At 38.8% G+C, this 23,988-nt stretch overlaps 1 non-coding gene across 1 annotated transcript; it reads left to right on the plus strand.

Annotated features, from left to right (window-relative positions):
- Positions 1-12,299: 12,299 nt before the first annotated feature.
- Positions 12,300-12,406, plus strand: LOC140815259 (small nucleolar RNA R71). The gene has a single exon (XR_012114313.1). It is a non-coding gene; the product is annotated as a small nucleolar RNA R71 (small nucleolar RNA).
- Positions 12,407-23,988: the final 11,582 nt, after the last annotated feature.

Below are 23,988 nucleotides of genomic sequence, written 5' to 3' on the forward strand. Positions count from 1 at the left end.
CAAATGAACTGTAAGGACAGTTTGAGGATATGTTGAATGTTGCTGACATTCGAATAAACATGCAAGAGTTGCATGGTACATGAAACTCGTACAGTGATGCACACCAATTTCAAGGAGCTCATGACTACACGTATGCAAGATGGAGCTTTGGCACATGAGCATAGTGTACGTATGACTGGGCTTATTGAGGATGTGGTGGGCCTGGAATATATGATTCCTAACGAGTTACTAGGTAACATGAATATGTTATCTTTCTCTTCCTAATTTGACGGGGTTATGGTGAACTTCAATTTGAATAAGATAGATGATAGCCTTGATGAGCTAGTCAATACGCTTATAACTTATGAGATCACCATAAAACATGAAATTATTGTTTTTTCTTATGGACATCTCGTCAGACGAAAATGGCCCACAAGGTAAGGGAAAGAAATGTTCTGCCCCTCATAAGAAAAACAATCCCAATAAGAAGCAAACTCTGAAAGACACTTAAAAGGCCTACAAAGCTCGATAAGTTAGAACATATTTATTTCACTGCAAGAAGTCCGGACATAAGAAATTATATGCGCCAGAAATGTTCTGGAAATGATAAGTGAATGTCGAAGTAAACATTATATCAACAACAAACAAAAGAAAGTTAGATGATCCAAATCCCGCACAAATATGACACGCTATACTAGGTCATATTTTCCAAAGAAGGATGCACGAGCTAGTGGGAGAAAGCATGTTTGACTTGTCAGACATAAATTCTCTACATACTTGTAAGTCCTGTCTAAAAGGAAAATTGACCAAGACACCATTCGATGGAAACGTGGAACGTGCACATGGTCTACTGGATTTGATCCATATAGACGTTTGTGGCTCGCTAAGTGTTAGCACAAAATATGGGCAATCCTTCTTCGTTATCCTTACTGATGACCATTCGAGGTATGGGTACGTTTATTTGATGAAACACAAATCTGAATCATTTAAAAGTTCAAAGAATTCAGATCTGAAGTAGAAAATCAACTAGAAAGAAGTATTAAGGCACTTCGATCTGATCGAGGTGGAGAATACTTGAGTGCTGAATTTTGGGTTATCTAAAAGAGAATGTGATTCTCACAGTAGACTCCACCAGCAACACCACAATTGAATGGTGTTTCTGAATATTGTAAGCGAACCTTGTTGGACATGGTTCGATCGATGATGGGATTCACTGAATTGCCTACATCGTTTTGGGGCTTTGCGCTTGAAACTGCGGCAATGTTGTTGAATAATGTCTATACTAGAGCAGTAGATAAAACACCATATGAGATATGGATGGGAAAAACACCCAAATATTCTTACATGAGAATATGGGGATGTCCTGCTTACGTGAAGCAGACAGTGGGAGACAAATTGGATAGTAGATCCACTTTGTGCTACTTTGTAGCATATCCAAAGAATTCTGTTGGATATTATTTCTATCATCCCATTGAAGCAAAAGTGTTTGTTTCAAGAAATGCCACCTTTTTGGAAAAAGGAATTTCTATTAGATAGAAAAGGCAAGATGATAGAAATTGAAGAAATTCAAGATACTCCCTCAACTATAGTAGTTGAACCTAATCCCCAACAACCAGTAGTTGAAGTACAAGCTCCTAGAAGGTCTGATAGGGTTATTAGACCACCTGCAAGATATACGCTTCTTCATGAACAAGGCCATGATGAGTCTTGTGTTGGATGTGATCCAATGAACTTCAAAGAAGAAACTGCATTCATCAATGGAGACATCAAAGAAGATATTTATATGTCTCAACCTGAGGGATACACATCAGTAGGAAGTGAGCATAAGGTATGCAAACTTCAGAGATCAACATATGGTTTCAAGCAGGCGTCAAGGTGATGGAACCTCAGATTTGATAGCACTATCAAAGAGTTTGGTTTTGCTAAGAATCGTGAGGAACCATGCGTGTACAAGAAAGTTAGTGGGAGTGCTGTGACATTCCTAGTTTTTTATGTTGATGATATTCTACTCATTGAGAATGATGTAGGATTACTGCAATCAACTAAAGTATGGTTAGCAAGTAAATTCTCCATGAAAGATATGGGTGAAACATCCTACGTATTGGGAATACAAATCTATAGAGATAGATCAAAGAGGATGCTCGGACTCACCCAAGCCACCTATATCGATGCCATTATTAAACGATTCTCTATGGAAGAGTCCAAGAGAAGATACTTACCAATGTGTCATGGTATTACTCTATCTAAAGCTATGTGTCCCAAAACTGATGAAGAGATAGAAATGATGACACGTATTCCATATGCGTCAGCCATTGGTAGTATCATGTATGGTCTGATATAGACACGTCCTGATGTTGTTTGCGCTCTGAGTGTTACAAGCAGATATCAGGCAAACCCTGATCCAATGCATTGGAAGGCCGTGAAAGATATTCTTAAGTACTTGAGAAGGACTAAGAACTTGTTCATGGTCTATGGGGTGGAGAATTGAAATTGGAAGGCTACACTGATTCTAGCTTCCAATGTGACGTAGATGATTCGAAATCGACATCTGGTTTTGTATTCATGCTATATGGTGCGGCTGTCTCTTGGAAAGGTTCCAAGCAAGACACCGTTGCGGATTCAACCACTGAAGCTGAATACATTGATGCATCTGATGCAGCCCAAGAGGTAGTTTGGATGAGGAATTTTGTCCAAGAGTTGGGCGTTATTCCTAATTGAGTTGATCCAGTCCCGTTGTACTGGGACAGCACTGGTGCCATTGCGCAAGCAAAGGAACCAAGGTCTCATCAGCGATTCAAACATGTACTGAGGAAGTTCCACGTCATACGGGAGATAGTGGGAAGAGGAGACATATAAGTCGAAAGACTCCCCTCTGCAGATGATGTTGCTGATCCACTTACAAAGCCCTTGCCAGGACCATTGTTTGAAAAGCATCGCGAAGCAATGGGATTAAGGGTAGTTGGCTCTAGGGCAAGTGGGAGATTGTTAGAGTAGATGCCCTGCAAGCCAACGGTTGGCTAGGGAATTTATTGACTCAAGTGTAATAAACAATCTTTATTTTAATATAATTTATTTTTTAATGGTTTCGTTATACTTTATCAGTATACCCATGCAAGCAGCTGATCGAGCAAAACTTGCACAGTAAATAGTCTCAAAATTTATTTTATAATTGAAAGCTCGATTTAAATATCGCAAGTGCACGATAGTCAAGTTATAATAAACGTAAGTGAATACGAGTATCGATCCACAAGGACTGCGTTACACTAATTTTATTTTCAAGTAAAATTCCTTTAGCAACGATAAATTGAGTTGATTATTAAACTAATGTAAATTAAACAATTAAAATAATTAAAATGCAAAGAAGATGTGTTCAAGAGAGCAATGATTAAATTGGATTAAATCAAATGAGAAATGAATTTGTTGGGAAATTATCAGTTCACCTACCACTCGTGTTTAACTAACTACACTCGACTTTTACTTGTGCATTCGACGGAATTCCCTAGACTAATTAATATACTCTGTCGAGCTATATTAATACTAATCTTAAACATGCAGTACTCAAGTGTCCTCAAATATTTAACAGTTCAAGATTGCATTACATTCTATGGAATCCACTAGCTTTCATCCGGGTGAACTATCACTATTGACACGTACCCAATTCCGTATATCTACTGAAATTGTAAATCCGTGGTTTATACTGTTTGGTCGTATTGTTAATTATTCTATCGAAATCATTAACAACATGAAATAATCAAAGGAAGTTAGCTAGACTTCGATTGAGACAAGAAAGAACAATAGCATAAACAAATCACTAATAAAAACGTCGAGAAATAATGTTAAACAACGAGTACGGGGTAGGATCCCCTCAATTCCTAACAAATCTAGAGTTTTAGCTACTGAAATTCATAACAAAAACCACAATCAATGTACGAAATAAAATACTGAATAATAAAAATACTAAAGATGACGACGGGTGACGGCCACGACGCGTGGAAATCTCGGGGTCTTCGAAATCTCCTTTGCTCCTCGCCTTCCTCCCCAGAAAAGTGATGAAAATAATGGTCCCAGCCTGAAAAACGGCGCCCCGATCTCGTGTATTAGGTCTAGGTATCTGATAGAGTCCACAAACTTGGAAACAAATCTTTCCAAATCTCGCGTCTCGCTAGGGCGGTCAAAAGTGTCCGCCCTAGCGAGATACTTCGAATAAGTTTCTCGACCATGTCCTTGGTTTCGCTGGGGCGGTCAAAGTTGACTGCCCCTAGCGAGAGACTTCGAATAAAACTCCTAGGCAAGACTAAAATGCTCGCTGGGGCGGTCACTTTTGGCCGCCCTAGCGAGGTACTTCGAATAAAACTCCTCAGCAAGACTAAAATGCTCGCTGGGGCGGTCACTTTTGGCCGCCCTAGCGAGGTACTTCGAATAAGCTGCTCAATTCCAATCCACTTTTTTGGCTCAATTCCTACAAAATGACCACAAAATACACGAGATCAGTCATATGCTACATAATGCTAGAAAAATGCACAATTAAACTAAAATAAACTAATATGATGCATGAATGCGACTCAAAACCAATACTAAAAATACGTAAAATCGAGTCCTATCAACCCCCTCATACTAGCCTTTTGCTCGCCCTCGAGCAAAATAGGTTAAAGCACTAGATTCTAAACAAACTCAACAAACACAAAAAAAGAACCCAGACTAGAAATAACCAACACACGTAAATGTCAATGGTGAGTTAACAAATTTTATGCTCATGCCTCAGTGAACTTTCCCACATACAAATCATAATCAAGTCAAATCACAAACGAATACTCATTCTTATCTATACATAAATTTTGACATTAATTTGAACGTGTGTGTGTGTCATGATGGGTCTAGTCATTCGTGCTTCAAATAGATCAATTATCAAATCGTGCGAGTCACTCAATTAACACTTCAAAACAAGTCTCCCTAGCATGCACCCCCGTGTCCATTTATCACTAACCATAAATTGAACTTTCTTCAAATCTTAAGTGTAGATAAGGGTGTCGAAAAGGAGGGAAATAGGCTCAATTGGCTAAAAGTTGGGACTACACCGATCATTTTCATTGCGCAATCGTCAAGACTTTTTCGTCTGACTTTCCTCGTCTCATTACATCTCCAACTTTTAGTCTAGGAATAGAAGTTCATTCCCTTTATTTCGGCTCCCCCTCACCTTACATCCCCATTTTTCTTTTTCTTCTCTTTTTTTTTTCTTTTTTTTTTTTTTTGTATGCACAATTTTCACATTGTACTCCCCAGGTTAAGAATTTATAACTTTGAACAACAGCTGGTTGGGAGGGAGTATGATATTTTCATTCAGTGTATTGAAAAGAAAGGGTATATATATATAAAGTTCAAGACAACTCAATTGTTCTCATTCAATTGTCCCAATTAGTGACTCATTTTCACGGGTTCACATGCTAAATCAACTCATCTATGATGCCTTTCAAGTCAACAACACACAACCTTCAAATTTCACCATTATTCCTACAACATTCTAGTCCCCACACATATGTGCTCAAAGAACAGTTCAAATTTTATACCAAAATTTATGCTTCAACAATCAAGAGTACCACTCATGGAGTGACCCAATCAATACTTTTGTATATTATCAATTCAACATCATCATTGGCTCATATACTATGTCTTTTCACCATAAACGACACCAAACATGTAATACTAATACGGACTAGAAAAATAAAACAACCAACTTAAAATAAACAATACTAACACACCAAAGTAAAAAAAAATTAACTCCATCAAACAAAAGAAATGCAACGAACGCAAAACCAATGAACAATCTACCCACCCCCTCATACTAGAGTTGTGCAATGCCCTCATAGCACAAAACGAAACACACACTCAAAACATAAAAAAATATGAATGCAAATACGAAGACAGAAAGTGCAAAATAAAAAGAAAGGGGAAACAGTAAACTCCCCTGATCAGAAATCGTCCTCCTCCTCATTCTCAGGTGGTGGAACTCCCTCTTGAGCGGCTGGGGGCATAGGATAAGTGTACTGAAAATGGAAGGGCGGCGGGTATGCGGGGGCAGGTGGCCGCCCGGAAGTGTCGATGCCCAAATGAGTCGCGATCCCCTGCGTCAAATATTCTATGTTCTGAATGTGGGCTTGATTCACGGCCTGGTACTGAGTCTGATAAATGGCCCAAGCGCCCAATTCGTCGACGCGGTCTCGCAAGGCACGGCGGCATGGCTGCGTAGGTGGTGGTGCCTGTCCCAAGGCTGGTGGTGGTTGAGCTGCTTGCCCATACCCGAAAAATACCTCCGCGGGTAGCTCAGCCTGGCGTTTCTCCCTCTTGGATATATAAAGAGCCTGATCAATGGCTCTCATCGGTTGTAACCACTCATCATCGTCTTCAAAAATCACCCCCGCTCGGGCACACAGTTCAGTCACTAACGTTGGGAAATAGAAGCCCAAATTGCTGCTATTGATACACATGGTAAGCTCCCCGAAAATGAGCTTACCCACATCAATCGGCATCCCAGTACAGAGAGCATAAAGAACAACCGCCCTCTCACGCTGCACATCACTGATATGACCGACTGGCATCAATCTTTTAGACAAGAAAATATACCACAAGGCCTCTTCTACTTTCAAAAATTTCTCAAGAAAAACCGTGTATGCCCCAGGTTGTTTCCACGTGGTGCCCGGATAACATAGCGTGCGAATTATCAAATCATAGTCCGGGTTAAGCACCCACGCCTGAAACACCGAATCATCCACCGACTGTAGACCCAACATATCATTGATTGCCATGGAATCATACGGGACTCGACGTCCCCTCACAACCGCCTTATACTCAATTCCCTCCGGGGCATTCGCATAAAATTCACGCACAACCGGAACTACTGCGGCATTCGGTTGTGCGACAAACGTATTCCACCCTCGCCTTTCAATTTGAGACTCAGAAAAAAGATCGATAATAAAAGAATCAAATCCGCGCTCAGGGATCGGCTTCCTATGCAGCCTAGCATGCTCAAATCGCTCTCTAGCTTTGTCGTTCACAAACATAGAAGGGGTGGAGCGAGAACTAGAGGCACCATGAGTTACCTTGGATCGTTTGGGTGCCATGGCAAGACCGGAGTGCACAAGGTATGAATATCGCCGGAAAAATTCTTGAGGGTCGCCGGAGATGTCGCCGGAATCTATGGAAGATGACCGGAGAAGAAGAATTTGTCGCCTAAATGCTTCCCTGTGGAGAGGAGAGACCAAGGTGGAGTCTTTGCCCTGAAAAATTGCCAAATAATGAATATTATGCACACAAAAGGGATGAGGGCGCCGGAAAAACGAGAGGAGGGGAGTAGGGTTCGAAATGAGGAAGAAAGAGAAGGGGAAAACGTTTTATATCTGCGCGACTCGCTAGGGCGGTCCCTTTTGTCCGCCCTAGCGAGTAGTTTCGGCAAAACAAAATTTTTAAAGATACGAGTCCTCGCTGGGGCGCCCTAGCGAGAAGCTTCGGCGAAAAACACGAATGCCATGCCATGCAATGACCTAAATGCAAATGATGCGATAAAAAATAAATAAAATGAAATTAAAACAATATAAGGAGTAGAAGTAGTTCTCAATTTAGAGTCTAGAGCTAGACTTTTCACCCATCCTCAAGGACTGTCATGGAGTCGAGTGACTCCAATTTGTGGCTCAATTGTGCCACCCAGATAGTGCTTCAATCTTTGGGCGTTCACAGTAAACGTCCCTTCCTTTCCATCATGTAATACCACTGCACCCGATGGGAACACCTTGGCGATAGTGAATGGCCCTGACCACCTTGATTTTAGTTTGCCCGGAAAGAATCGCAGGCGAGAATTGTACAACAACACCGCTTCACCCACTTTGAATTCCCTTCTTATAATGTGCTTATCATGGGCTCGTTTGGTGCGTTGCTTGTAGGACAGTGCAAGATCATAAGCTCTTCCTCGGAACTCATCTAATTGATTCAACTGCAGCAACCGTTTTTCACCTGCAAGAGCAAAATCAAAGTTTAGTGCTTTGGTCGCCCAATATGCTCTATGCTCTAATTCTACTGGTAGATGACATGCTTTACCAAAAAGTAACCTATACGGTGTAGTGCCTATAGGTGTTTTAAATGCAGTACGATAAGCCCACAAAGCATCATCTAACCGAACGGACCAGTCCTTCCTATTCACATTGACCGTCTTCTCCAAAATCCTCTTAATTTTCCGATTTGACACTTCAAATTGTCCACTCGTTTGGGGATGGTATGGAGTGGAAACCTTGTGGGTGACACCATATTTGCCCAGCAGTTTATCAAAAATTTTGTTGCAAAAATGGGTGCCACCATCACTTATGATTGCACGTGGTGTACCAAATCGATTAAAAATACGTTTCTTCAAGAATTTTAACACCACTTGTGCATCATTAGTGGCACAAGCCTCCGCCTCCACCCATTTCGATACATACTCCACTGCCACCAAAATAAATTTCTTTGCAAAAGACACAGGAAACGGACCCATAAAATCAATACCCCACACATCAAATATTTCACACTCAACAATATTAGTTAAAAGCATCTCATGACGGTTGGAAATATTACCTGTGCGTTGGCATCTATCACAATTGAGAACATACAAACGAGCATCCTTAAAAAGAGTTGGCCAATAGAAGCCATATTCAAGTACCTTAGATGCCGTCCGTATGGGTCCAAAGTGACCACCTACCTCACGGTCATGACAATGGTTCAGAATTTGATTGGTTTCCTCTTCCGCCACACATCTTCTTATCATGGAGTCTGCACAGATCTTAAACAAAAACGGTTCCTCCCAAAAATAGTATTTCACGTCTGAAAAGAATTTCTTTCTTTGGTGAAACGATAATTTAGGTGGAGGTGTGCCAGTGACAAGAAAGTTAGCAAAATCGGCATACCACGGGTACGCATTTATCTCAAGTAATTGTTCATCAGGAAACCAGTCATCTATATCATCATCGACGCACTTAACTCTAACATGCTCAAGCCTAGACAGATGATCAGCAACTACATTTTCCACCCCCTTTTTATCTCGAATTTCGAGATCAAATTCTTGCAATAGTAAAATCCACCGAATCAATCTAGGTTTCGCATCTTTCTTAGCAAGCAAGTATTTGAGGGCAGAATGATCCGTATACACCGTTACTTTAGACAGAACAAGGTATGCATGAAATTTATCGAAAGCAAATACTATAGCAAGTAATTCCTTTTCAGTAGTAGCGTAATTCAATTGAGCATCATTTAAAGTCTTACTTGCATAGTAGATGGTATGAAATACCTTTTTCTTTCTTTGACCCAGCACCGCACCCACAGCTGTATCACTAGCATCGCACATCACCTCAAACGGTAACTCCCAATCAGGGGCAGTCAGAACAGGTGCTGTCACCAAGCTTTCCTTGAGTATCTCGAATGCCTGCAGACAAGTAGAATCAAAATTAAATTCCACATCTTTCATCAACAAAGAGGATAACGTTTTAGCAATTTTAGAAAAATCTTTAATGAACCGCCTATAGAAACCAGCATGCCCTAGGAAACTCCTGACTCCTTTCACTGATGCCGGTGGTGGTAGGTTTTTGATTATTTCCACCTTGGCCTTGTCAACCTCCATTCCATTCTTTGATACCTTGTGTCCTAAAACAATTCTCTCTTGAACCATAAAATGACACTTCTCCCAATTCAACACCAAATTGCTCTCTTCACATCTAATTAATACCAAATTCAAGTTCTCTAAACATTCATTAAATGAGGAGCCAAAAATAGAGAAATCATCCATAAAAATTTCAAGGCCATTTCCAATCATGTCATGAAAGATAGCAATCATGCATCTCTGAAATGTTGCAGGTGCATTGCATAAACCAAAGGGCATACGCCTAAACGCAAAAGTACCATAAGGGCAAGTGAAAGTAGTTTTCTCTTGGTCCTCAGGTGCAATTGTGATTTGATTGTATCCCGAATATCCATCTAGAAAGCAATAAAATTCATGACCTGCTAAACGTTCAATCATTTGATCGATAAATGGCAAGGGAAAGTGATCTTTACGGGTTGCATCATTCAATTTCCTATAATCTATGCACACACGCCAACCCGTAACAATTCTAGTGGGAATCAACTCATTTTTTTCATTAGTAATAACAGTAATCCCACCCTTTTTTGGCACACATTGTACTGGACTTACCCACGCACTATCAGAGATAGGATAGATAATACCTGCATCCAGAAGTTTAATCGTTTCAGCTTTTACTACCTCTTGCATCTTTGGATTGAGTCTCCTTTGTGGTTGTGCTAGAGGTGAGTATTGATCTTCCATCAGAATTTTGTGCATGCAAATTGAAGGACTTATCCCTTTGATGTCCACAACCTTCCAAGCGAATGCGCCTTTATGCTCCTTAAGGACTCCCAAGAGTTTACTCTCCATGTCATCTGTCAAAGAAGAGGAAATAATAACAGGTAATTTATTATTTTCTCCTAAATATACGTACTCGAGATGTGGAGGTAGTGGTTTGAGCTCCAAAGTAGGTGGCTCCTCTAGGCTTGACTTTTGAGGCATTAAATCTTTTCTGTCTCCCAATTCCTCAAGTCTAAGCCTCACTTGCTTTCTCCAAGGTGGAATGGAATTCAAGTGAGCTACCATCTCCATCTTTTCCTCGTCTAGCTCGTCCTCCTGCTTTCCAGTCGTGAGAGTAGCCTCCAATGGTTCTTTCAATCCATCCTGCATAAAATCACAAACGAGAGAATCCAAGACATCAATACTAAAACAACTATCACTGTGCATTGTGTGCTTGAGAGTATTAAAGACATCAAAAATAATTTCTTCTTCTCCAACTCTCAGTCTCAATTTTCCCTCTTCAACATCAATCAGTGCTTTCCCTGTAGCCAAGAATGGTCTCCCTAGGATCAAAGGCATCTCTACATCTTCCTCCATGTCAAGTATCACAAAATCTGCAGGGAAAATGAACTTATCCACTTTCACCAAAACATCTTCGATAATCCCACGTGGATACTTGACAGATCTGTCAGCCAGCTGCAACGACATCCTAGTTGGCTTGGGTTCACCTAATCCAAGTCTCCTGAATACAGAAAAAGGCATCAGATTAATACTCGCACCAAGATCACATAGAGCTTTATGAAAATTAATGTCACCAATAATGCAAGGTATAGAGAAACTCCCTGGATCTTTTTGCTTAGGAGGCATCTTGTTTTGAACTAAAGCGGAGCAATTTTCAGTAAAATTCACCGTCATATGATCTTCTAGCTTCCGCTTATTCGCTAAGATATCTTTTAAGAATTTTGCATAACTTGACATATTCAATAAAGCATCAGCAAAAGGAATGTTAATATGCAATTTTTTAAATACCTCAAGAAATTTACCAAATTGTGCATCTAATTGGGCTTTCTTCATTGCTGCAGGGAAAGGTGGAGGGATAACAATTTTATTTTGTGCAATAGGTGTAGATGTAGAGTTAGAAGACTTACCTCCTCGAGTTTCCACCTCATCCCCACCGTGCTTGGTCTTTTCTTCACTAGACTCGAGTGCTTTTCCACTACGCAATTCCACAGCCTTCACATGTTCTCTTGGGTTAGTTTCTGTGTTGCTTGGCAAAGCTCCTTGCTCCCTATTAGCAATCAACTTAGCCAATTGTCCGATTTGATTCTCTAACCCCTTTATGGATGCATCTTGATTCTGAAATCTCGTCTCTGTTGCAGAAATAAATTTAGTCATCATTTGCTCTAAATTGGAATTTTCCTCCCGAGGCGGCTCTGGCTTGAATCCTTGGTGCATCCCATATGGTGGACCTCTTTGTTGGCGATTTTGACTGTTTTGGCCTCCCCACGAAAAGTTTGGGTGATTCCTCCATCCCGGATTGTATGTATTCGAATAAGGGTCATTTCTAGGACGGTTCTGGAATCCCACTTGTTTCACCGGTGCTCCCTCAGGCACATAAAATGGATTGTCATCTTGGCAATCCTGCACGTCATGCTCACCCCCACACTTATCACAGAAAATTTCTTGCAGACGCATAGCCGACCCACTCATGCTCATCCCATCAATCTTTCTATTCAAAGCCTCTAACTGTGCTGAAACTGCAGACAAATCATTAACTTGATGAACTCCAGCACCTCGTCTCTGCCTATCAGACTAAGGATGATAGCTACTCGCAGCCATCTCCTCCAATAACTCATATCCTTCCTCAGCCGTCTTTCTCAGTAAGTTACCACATGCAGCAGCATCTATCATAGTACGGTTAGGAGTAATCAGACCATAGTAGAAAGTTTGAACAACTAACCCAAGCGGTAGCTCATGGTGTGGACATCTCCTCAACAAGTCCTTGTAGCGCTCCCATGCCTCGTAAAGTGACTCGTTCTCATATTGAGCAAACGTAGTAATGTCGGCTCTAAGCTTCATAGTCTTCGACGGAGGAAAGTACTTGATCAGGAATGCCTTTTCCATATCCTCCCATGTAGTGATAGACCCTACAGGCAAACAGTTTAACCACGACTTAGCTTTATCTTTCAGTGAAAATGGAAATAAGCGCAAACGAACAGCATCATCAGACACGCCATTAAACTTAAAAGTATCACAAATTTCAAGAAAGTCAGCTATATGAGAATTAGGGTCGTCAAGTGCACTTCCCCCAAATTGAACAGTGTTCTGATTCATCTGGATGATAGCTGGCTTGATCTCAAACTGATTAGCTCGGATGACTGGTCTTACGATGCTTGGACGTGCTCCATCAAGAGACGGCTGTGCATAATCCAACATTGGAATGCGACGTGGTATCTCAACTTGTCTATTGTCACGCTGTTCCTCTCCACGTTCTTGCTCGTGTCTTTCCATCTGTTCTTTGAGTCTTTGTTGTTGTCTTCGACGTCTAGCTGTGCGTTCAATCTCGGGGTCAAAAGGCTCAAGCTTAAATTCGAGTGATCTTCGCATGCACCACCAGAAAAATCTGCAACACAAGGAGAGTATCAAATAGCAATAAAATAAGTTATACTAAAGAATTTAAATGAGAAAAAAAAATTGTGAATCAACAGTCCCCGGCAACGGCGCCAAAAACTTGATCGAGCAAAACTTGCACAGTAAATAGTCCCAAAATTTATTTTATAATTGAAAGCTCGATTTAAATATCGCAAGTGCACGATAGTCAAGTTATAATAAACGTAAGTGAATACGAGTATCGATCCACAAGGACTGCGTTACACTAATTTTATTTTCAAGTAAAATTCCTTTAGCAACGATAAATTGAGTTGATTATTAAACTAATGTAAATTAAACAATTAAAATAATTAAAATGCAAAGAAGATGTGTTCAAGAGAGCAATGATTAAATTGGATTAAATCAAATGAGAAATGAATTTGTTGGGAAATTATCAGTTCACCTACCACTCGTGTTTAACTAACTACACTCGACTTTTACTTGTGCATTCGACGGAATTCCCTAGACTAATTAATATACTCTATCGAGCTATATTAATACTAATCTTAAACATGCAGTACTCAAGTGTCCTCAAATATTTAACAGTTCAAGATTGCATTACATTCTATGGAATCCACTAGCTTTCATCCGGATGAACTATCACTATCGACACGTACCCAATTCCGTATATCTACTGAAATTGTAAATCCGTGGTTTATACTGTTTGGTCGTATTGTTAATTATTCTATCGAAATCATTAACAACATGAAATAATCAAAGGAAGTTAGCTAGACTTCGATTGAAACAAGAAAGAACAATAGCATAAACAAATCACTAATAAAAACGTCGAGAAATAATGTTAAACAACGAGTACGGGGTAGGATCCTCTCAATTCCCAACAAATCTAGAGTTTTAGCTACTGAAATTCATAACAAAAACCACAATCAATGTACGAAATAAAATACTGAATAATAAAAATACTAAAGATGACGACGGGTGACGGCCACGACGCGTGGAAATCTCGAGGTCTTCGAAATCTCCTTTGCTCCTCGCCTTCCTCCCCAGAAAAGTGACGAAAATAATGGTCCCAGCCTGAAAAACGGCGCCCCGATCTCGTGTATTAGGTCTAGGTATCTGATAGAGTCCACAAACTTGGAAACAAATCTTTCCAAATCTCGCGTCTCGCTAGGGCGGTCAAAAGTGTCCGCCCTAGCGAGATACTTCGAATAAGTTTCTCGACCATGTCCTTGGTTTCGCTGGGGCGGTCACTTTTGACCGCCCTAGCGAGAGACTTCGAATAAAACTCCTCGGCAAGACTAAAAGGGCGGTCACTTTTGGCCGCCCTAGCGAGGTACTTCGAATAAAACTCCTCGGCAAGACTAAAATGCTCGCTGGGGCGGTCATTTTTGGCCGCCCTAGCGAGGTACTTCGAATAAGCTGCTCAATTCCAATCCACTTTTTTGGCTCAATTCCTACAAAATGACCACAAAATACACGAGATCAGTCATATGCTACATAATGCTAGAAAAATGCACAATTAAACTAAAATAAACTAATATGATGCATGAATGCGACTCAAAACCAATACTAAAAATACGTAAATCGAGTCCTATCAGCAGCATAGATAAAGTCCTTGATTATGCTTTAATACAAATGAATCGTAATTCGATGTTGAAACTCATTTGTAAACACTGCATATTCTAAATTCGTTCCTAGTCGATTCAGCCGCCTAAAACAGGGATAAAGGCCGCTTGAGCTCGAGACTAGCATCTGTGATGTTGTGTACTGCGTTTCTTGGTAAGGGCATAGAGATGTCCAAACATGCAGATGGGTAGTCATATGATGATTATACCGAACAACCCTCCCTCGGACTTTCCAAATAGTTATCATTCATCGAGAGGATAAGTCCGTGGTTATGATTGTACATCATTAGTCCTTACGACCCGGAACAACACTGAGGCTCTATATGCTAGGGCTATGCTTTGACTCGTTTACCGGCTCCAGGAGAGTCATCAGGTGGCGAGGTTGGGTACAGTTACGACACATATAGGAGCCAGTGCATTGTAGTCGGGGATTCACCGCTCACCTACGGGTGTGGATATCCTATGTGATCTGATGAAATAATAGTGCATGGAATCTCTGGCCAGAGTATGAGATGTGCGTTAGAGAAGGAGTTCTCAAATAGTACACGCGATGCCACTATTATAGTTATCACATAGTTATCGAATTAATACGCAACCCTCCATGAACCAATGGTTGCAGATTCGATCGAGATATATGAGCTGAAGGGACCGTACTGTACGTTAATCATAATCTACTGGTTCTTGCAGGCACTATCAGTGATACCTAGGGGATCATGGGGCGATGCTACTAGACGCTCTTACCATGATCCGATGGGTGCAATCAGAAATGAGTTCTGACATTCTTGATCAAGGTGTTGAGGAAAAGAATGGGGCTAACTAGGGTAAGCCCGGATAAAGGATTATGTCCTGAATCACAAAGAGTTGTGAACCCACGGCTAGCTGTATCCCTGAACCATTGAGGGTCACACAAGTACTGGATCGTTTGTTCCCGTTGAGAGAATAAATTCAAATAGTTGAATTTATACATTATTATAGTAAATTCAAGGAGTTGAATTTATGATGATTAAATTTTGAGAAAATTCATTCAAGGGGTTGAATTTATGAGATAGTAAATTCAAGAAGTTGAATTTATGAAATATTGAGAGAATAAATTCAAGGAGTTGAATTTATAACGTTTGAGAATTTAATTTATTAAACTCAAAAGTTGAGTTTATTAAATATGAAATTTTGGAGGTGATAAAATTCAAGAAGTTGAATTCACAATTTAAATTCAAATATTGAATTTATAATTAATTTAATTTATTAAACTCAAAGGTTGGGTTTATTAAATATTAAATTAAATATGATGGGAGATATGTTTAATGGGCTTGTAGGAGTACAAGCCCAACATATTAAATGATTAAAGTTCTTAATGGACTTTAATATAATTAATTAAACTAGTTTGACTAGTCCATTTAATTAACAAAACTCATTAAATTTAATTTAGGAACCTAAATCCATAATTATGGAATTTAGGTTAAAAACTCTTTTTAGAATATAAAAGGGTAGCCTCCACTATCTCAAAGAAAATAGGATTTTCGAGATTTGCCATGATTTTAGATGCATTTAGAATCTTTAATTAACTTGATTAATGGGATTAATTAAGTTAAGAAAAGATTAGAAAAGATAATAATGATTTTTTTATTATTATGATAATGCATGGATTTCGGTGGAAATAATAGATATTGCAAAAGATATAATACTCAAAAGGATTCAAGGCTTTTGTAATATGGTTTTCGAAAATACAACTTTCGGCTCTTCCAAAAATCCCAAAAAGCTTCTCTCGAAATTTCTTTCTTTGTGACAAGAAGAAACTTTCGGCTCTTTGAATGCATTTTCGGTTCTTCCAAAAGAATTCAAGAGCCGTCTCTCAAATAATTCTCTCTACGAAAAGATCTTCTACAATTTCTAGTGCAATTTGGAAGAGGATCAAACAATTCAGTCGTGGACCTGATTAGACGACACGAAAGGAGTCTTTTGAAGAAAGTTAGTAGGGATTCATCAAGAGCCAGATCTGTTATACCGGATCGGTTGGTGTCCAGTGATTAATTCACCAAAGGTATAACGATTCTAACACCCTATATATGTTTGATTATGAAAATCATACGAGCGCCCAAATCAAATATATTTTGATCGTCAAAATAAAATAAAAACTTTAAACTTCCGCTGTGTTTGGACGCGAGAAAACCGAGATCCAACACAGGGTGGTCTCGGTCTAGGGCTGGGTTGGGTCCTAGGGTGGCTAGGGTTCGAGTTATAGGCTGGTGGAAAGAGTCCACCCGAAGTGGGACTCCACCCATGCATATTCACGCACGGCTGCTGGGAGGAGGTGTTGCGGCTGGCCTGGGCACGAGCCAGGCTAATCCATTAGGGGCTAGGGACGATGGATCAGGGCTAGGAAGGGGCCTGGTGCAGCCAGGGCTTGGTTTGGCTCGAGGGAGATGAGGGCCGAGACCTTAGGAACAAGAAGAAGCTAGCGCGCAGCTGTTGAGGGATTGTAGTTGGTTCGTGCGCGACTCTAGTGGCCTGGGCTGGTTGTTCAGGGTCTGGGCATGGTCCAGGGGTGGTCAGGGTCGGCTGGGCTCGGGGGTGGCTCGGCTGGAGGTGACCTAGGATGACTAGGAGTCTTCTAGTGTGAGTTCTAGGAGTGTGCAGAATTGGGTCAAGTTTCAGAATGAGTTTGAGCAACTTAGGGATGGGTTCTTGGGCTTGGGCTTGCACAATAGGGTCCCTCGGTGAGTTGGCTAGGCTTTGGTTCAAGGTGGCTCGGGCGTGGCTCGAGTAAATTAGAAGATGGCTCGGTGCGTTCGGTAGGGTGTCATATTTCGAAATGAAAGAACAAAAAAATGATCCAAGGGTCCACGGGGGTGGCTCATGACTTGGAAGGGTAGAATAAGTCATAAAAAGGTCATGTTTAAAATTTGGGGTCAAAATATTGAGTTTTGGTATTTTTCGGGATTTAATCGTCGCACGAAACGCTAATTAACGAGTTAATTGAAAAGTCTAGTTTTAAGCTTTATAAAATTATGAAAAATTAGGTTTAAGCTTAAATAATTATTATAAGTCTAATTTTTAATTTTGGGAATTTTATATGAAAGTTTGGTTTAATTCGGGATTAAAACGCATTAAAACGTTATATTTAAAGATAAATTTAAAAGTCATCGAATTAAGCTAAATAAAAATATGAGAAAATTCTTGTAGGCTTAAATAATTATTTGGGACATGTTAGAGTCATGAAATCAAGGAAAAAGTCGAAAACGAAAAATGTCGAGTCCAGGGGTAAAACGGTCTTTTTCCACCGGAAAATTAGTAAAGGTCATGGCAGTGCCCGAAGTGCTGTTTTTTTATGAAAATATGATCATTTTTATATGTTTATGAATTTCTCATGATTTAATTATGATTTTTAAATGTCTAAAGAATTTTCATGATTTAAGTAGACATTTGAAATACATGTTGAATGCTTGGTTTCGAAAATGAAAAATGTTATGTTATGCATGATTTTTAAAAAGTGATGTGAATGAAAAATGTTGAAGGATGTGAAGTGATTGTGACTAATTCGTTAATGGTGGCGACGTCGTGAGGGTTATGGTCCCAGTGGGAGCCCGACGATCGTGTTTCCATCATTACGAATATGTGGTAACGGTTAAAGTGGTAACGGTTTTGTGGTAACGGAAGAATGGGAATATCGTTAGGGGAAAAGGCCCCAGAGGGAGCCCATTTATGGGAAAAGGCCCCAGAGGGAGCCCCGACGATCGTATTTCTATTCGAATCATGATAGGCCAGGGCCCAGTTGACCGGTGAGAGTGTTGCTGGTGTCCCCCGCCGCCTAGTACTGTGGTTTTATTTAGATGAATCCATCGTCATGTCATGTCATGTCAGGAAAGTCACAATTAACGATCTGAATTCAACAAAGGAAAAGGAAAAGGAAAAATGTTTATGATCATGAAAAATGTTTTATGTCATGTCATGTTGAGGAAAAAGGAAAAAAGTTAAGGTTTATGAAATGCAGCATGAAAATATTTAAGAAAATGTTTATGTTTAAAGTTTTATGCATCATGAAAATATTTACGAAAATGTTTACGTTTATGCATCTTGATGAAAACGATATTTTAAGTACAAATATTTTTTACCGTTATATGTTGATTGTATTATGTATTACTCGTTATAAAGATTATGGTGTGTTGAGTCTTTAGACTCACTAGGTGTGATGGATGCAGGTTATCATGATAATGCTAATGGAGGTCTTGATTGTTGATCCGACTGGACTGAAGGTGCACATGACCCGAGGACCGACGCTAGTTTCCGCATATATGTTTATGATTTGTTAAAAGATTGTACGACTTTTTATTTATGTTTTGAGAGATTTTTGAGAGATTATAGTATGGGCTGTATTTCTCAAATGTGTAGTTGGTGGTTTTAATTTTAAAAGGGCTCTACAATATTTTTATGCAATGTGTATGGTTCGGCCGATGTTACGTGAGGTTTAAAAAAAAATTCTAGTACTTTTAAAGAAATAAAAGATGAGGACGTTTCAGTTGGTATCAGAGCAATGGTTCTGTAAAGGGTTGTGTCACCATCAGCGCCAGAAAGATCAGTCGTCAAGCCTCAATTTGTAAGTTTGTTTGCTCTATGTGATTTTATGATGATACCTGCATAAGCACATGAATTAAATGTTTACGTCACATGTTTAGTAGCTTCATGAGAATATATGTTCTATATGCTCTGAATTTTCATACGTGTTGCGATATGAAATGAAAAAATTATTTTATTTTAAACATGTTGGTTTGTGGTGGAATTGGATTATGTCGATCTTTTTGGGTTTTAGTGTTGACATTCTATTTTTGGGCTATAAGTTAATCGTAAATTTTATGAATGTTTTGGTACAGGTAGGTTCTCTAAGAAAATATTTATGATTCATGGTTACTAGTAGAATTAATTTTTGGGAATTAGACGTAAGGAATAATGATTTGAAGAGTGAAATGATATTTGGGAGTATAGAAATATATAATTTGGGATTTTAAGTTTTGACGAAATGTAAGATTGGTTATAGGAATTGATTTTTGGGTAAATAAGTTAAAATTTATCGAAATTATGTTATGGGAAATCCGTAGAAGAAAATTAAGAATGCCAAGAATTTATGGGTTAATCGTAGGATTTTTGAAATTAAGGACTAATTAGGACGATTTTTGGGAAAATTAAGAATTTATTTTGCAATTATTAAAGAATTTGGGGACTAGTTTAGCAATAAGCGAGAAGTGAATGGGTTAAATGATAAGAATTTTCGATGATTTAGACTTGTACGAATATTCAGAACCTTGGGATATCTTGGTTTTAGTATCATAAGAAATTTTAATCAAGGATTTTTAAAAATGAATCAATACTAGGCTTGAAAATTTAAGCGTTAGCGGATGCGTTTGGGATTTTGAGATGGAATTTGATAAGTCGACGAACATTTTGGGTATAAATTAAGGAAAGTAATATCCGATAATTTTGATTATCCATCTTTTAGCATTGGAATTGTAAGAAAAATTAAAATTTGAGGTTATATTAGTAACAGAACTAAGTCATTATGGGTTTTCTTATGTTACGATTTGAGAATAAGGATTTAGAAGGAAAATTTAATTGGGATCAAGTAGACGTAAGGGCATTCTAGAACTTAAGTTTTATCAGAGTAGCGCAGCAGAAGCGTGGATTTTTGGTATACTAGAACTAAGTATAAACTTTGGGTTATTAAGGATAAGCGAATTTCGAGGACGAAATTCAATTTAAGGGGGGAAGATTGTAACGCCCCGAAAATTTTAAGATCCACACGAACCACGTGCATTGAATTATTAAATTCTCCTGTATTTTAATTAAATGTTTTAATTGCATAAATTAATTATATTGTGCATATATGTATGTTTAAATTATATTTTCTACATGGTTGCACAAAAATGTATTTTTAAAGGTTATTCAAGTTGCGATCGAGGAACGGGGACCGAGGGCTGAAAAACGTAAAATGTTTTTATTAAATGATTTTTTTTAATTATTTAAAATATGGTTGATGCTTTTTCTTATTTTTGAAAATATGGGGTTTTTGCAGTGATTTTATACGTCGGGGCGTAAATTTTATCGGTGTTGGTTTTTCAACAAAAAATGCGAACGTTTTCGCAACCCGGCTAATAAATTCACAAATTATTTAAAAAAAAAACCTTGATAATATTTTATTAAATCCAAATTAAACACTAATGGGTTAATTGGGCCTAATTAATTTGATTAATGTGCTTAACTAATAATTAGTGCTTGATTAGTATATAAGCTACTAAAAACCCTACCATGCAACATATATTCTCGGCCACTCAATTTTAAAAAGATAAAACTCTCCCCACCCCTCCTAAACTACACGACACACACAGCACCTTATTTGGAGGAAAATTTCGTTAGAAAGCTAAGGAAGGTGATAGCCGCGGTTCTCGCCCGTTCTTCGCAATCGTCGACAAATTTTCGTGCGTAAATTACGCAAAGGCACTCCATACATCTCCTTTTCTCATATATCACATCGTATTATTTTTTTAATATCGTGTGCATGAAAAGCATGAAGTTTTTGTGATTATTTTCGGATTATTGTGCATACCTGTATTTAAATCATGAATTTTGATCAAAAAATCAAGTTTAATTTGTGGTAAGTGTTAGAGTAGATGCCCTGCAAGCCAACGGTTGGCTAGGGAATTTATTGACTCAAGTGTAATAAACAATCTTTATTTTTATATAATTTATTTTTTAATGGTTTCGTTATACTTTATCTGTATACCCATGCAAGTAGCATAGATAAAGTCCTTGATTATGCTTTAATACAAATGAATCGTAATTCGATGTTGAAACTCATTTGTAAACACTGCATATTCTAAATTCGTTCCTAGTCGATTCAGCCGCCTAAAACATGGATAAAGGTCGCTTGAGCTCGAGACTAGCATCTGTGATGTTGTGTACTGCGTTTCTTGGTAAGGGCATAGAGATGTCCAAACATACAGATGGGTAGTCATATGATGATAATACCGAACAACCCTCCCTCGGACTTTCCAAGTGGTTATCATTCATCGAGAGGATAAGTCCGTGGTTATGATTGTAAACCATTAGTCCTTACGACCCGGGACAACACTGAGGCTCTATATGCTAGGGCTGTGCTTTGACTCGTTTACCGGCTCCAGGAGAGTCATCAGGTGGCGAGGTTGGGTATAGTTGCGACACATATAGGAGCCAGTGCATTGTAGTCGGGGATTCACCGCTCACCTGCGGGTTTGGATATCCTATGTGATCTTATGTAATAATAGTGCATGGAATCTCTGGCCAGAGTATGAGATGTACATTGGAGAAGGAGTTCTCCGAATAGTACATGCGATGCCACTATTAAAGTTATCACATAGTTATCGAATTAATATGCAACCCTCGATGAACCAATGGTTGCAGATTCGATCGGGATATATGAGATGAAGGGACCGTACTGTACGTTAATCATAATCGACTGGTTCTTGCAGGCACTATCAGTGATACCTAGGGGATCATGGGGCGATGCTACTAGACGCTCTTACCATGATCCGATGAGTGCAATCAGAAATGAGTTCTGACATTCTTGATCAAAGTGTTGATGAAAAGAATGGGGCTAACTAGGGTAAGCCCGAATAAAAGATTATGTCCTGAATCACAAAGAGTTGTGAACTCACGGCTAGCTGTATCCCTGAACCATTGAGGGTCACACAAGCACTGGATCGTTTGTTCCCGTTGAGAGAATAAATTCAAGGAGTTGAATTTATAATATAGTAAATTCAAGGAGTTGAATTTATGATAACCAAAATTTTGAGAAAATAAATTCAAGGAGTTGAATTTATGATATAGTAAATTCAAGAAGTTGAATTTATGAAATTTGATAATTTAATTTATTAAACTCAAAAGTTGGGTTTATTAAATATTAAATTTTGGAGGTGATAAAATTCAAGGAGTTGAATTTATAATTTAAATATTAAATTCAAATGTTGAATTTATAATGTATTTAATTTATTAAGCTCAAAGGTTGAGTTTATTAATTAATAAATTAAATATGGTGGATAATATGTTTAATGGGCTTGTAGGGGTACAAGTCCAACATATTAAATAATTAAAGTTTTAATGGACTTTGCTTAAATTAATTAAACTAGTTGGACTAGCTCAATTAATTAAATCAAGCCCATTAATGTTAATTATGTAATTAGGGTTTTATTTACTTATAAATAAGACATGAAAAAACAAACCCTACGACCACCAAAAAGAAACTCACGTGAACCTCCCCTTTCATAGAGATTTTCGGCCACTTGGTTTTGGAAAAAGAATTTCATTTATTTAATTAATTGGATTAATTAAGTTAAATGAAGGATTTGTATTAAAATAAGGATTTTTCTTATCCTTGAGATATGGCATGAAATCATGAGAATGGGATTCTCTCTTTTTCAACAAAAATTCCTTTCGGCTCTTCCAATAATTTCTCTCGAAAATTCCCTCTCAAAAGTCATGAGTATTTCGGCCACCATGAATGGTTTTGGAGTTGTGCCGTCTCTCGATTTTTAATCTCCAACGATAAATCCTTCTACACTTTCTAGTGCAAGTTAGAAGAGGAACAAATATTCCAGTCGTGGACCGGATTAGGAGATTTGAAGAAAAGTTCGTAGGGATTCATCAAGAGCTAGATCCGTAATACCGGATCAGTTGGTGCCAAGTGATTTAATCACCAAAGGTATAACATTCTTTACACCCTATGAATGTTTGGTTTAAATCATACGAGCGCCCAAACAAATATATTTTGATTGTCATATTAAATAAAAATTTTAAAACTTCCGCTGCGTTTGGGCGTGTAGAAAACCCAGATCCAACAGTGGTATCAGAGCCAGGTTTTCTGAATCGTATGGTTTTAAATCATATTGAATAATTTATTCTAACCACACAAGAAAATTTTTCAGAAAAAATTGATGCACCATAAAATTTTATTTTTTCCAGATTTTCGAAATTTAAAAAAAAAAAAAAATTTAAATCTGCCCGGAACTGTTCCGGGCAGTCCGTGCGCGCAGGCGTCGGACGCCTGCGCGCACAGCGCTAGCGCAGGCGTCGGACGCCTGCGCCCACCGCGCTAGCGCTGGCGTCCGACGCCTGCGCGCGCATCAGCGCTCCTGTGCGCGTTCTGCGCGCACAGGGCAGTCGCCGCTGCCCGAAACGTTGGGGCAGCGGGGCGGGCAGCGAGGGCGGCTGCCCGGGATCGTCTCGGGAAGCGTGCTGAATGTTGGGCCTGAATTTTTTGGGCCTAGGGTGCAATTTTCTGAATTTTAAAATTTTTGGGTAAAATTGTTATTTTTGAAAATTGGTTCAATTTTTATTTTAAAAATTGATTTTAGAAAATTAATAATTTTCTTGTGAAATAAATAATTAGAATATGATTTTAATTAT

Source organism: Primulina eburnea, chromosome 1, assembly GCF_022965805.1.
Source record: "Primulina eburnea isolate SZY01 chromosome 1, ASM2296580v1, whole genome shotgun sequence".
Lineage (NCBI taxonomy): Eukaryota > Viridiplantae > Streptophyta > Magnoliopsida > Lamiales > Gesneriaceae > Primulina > Primulina eburnea.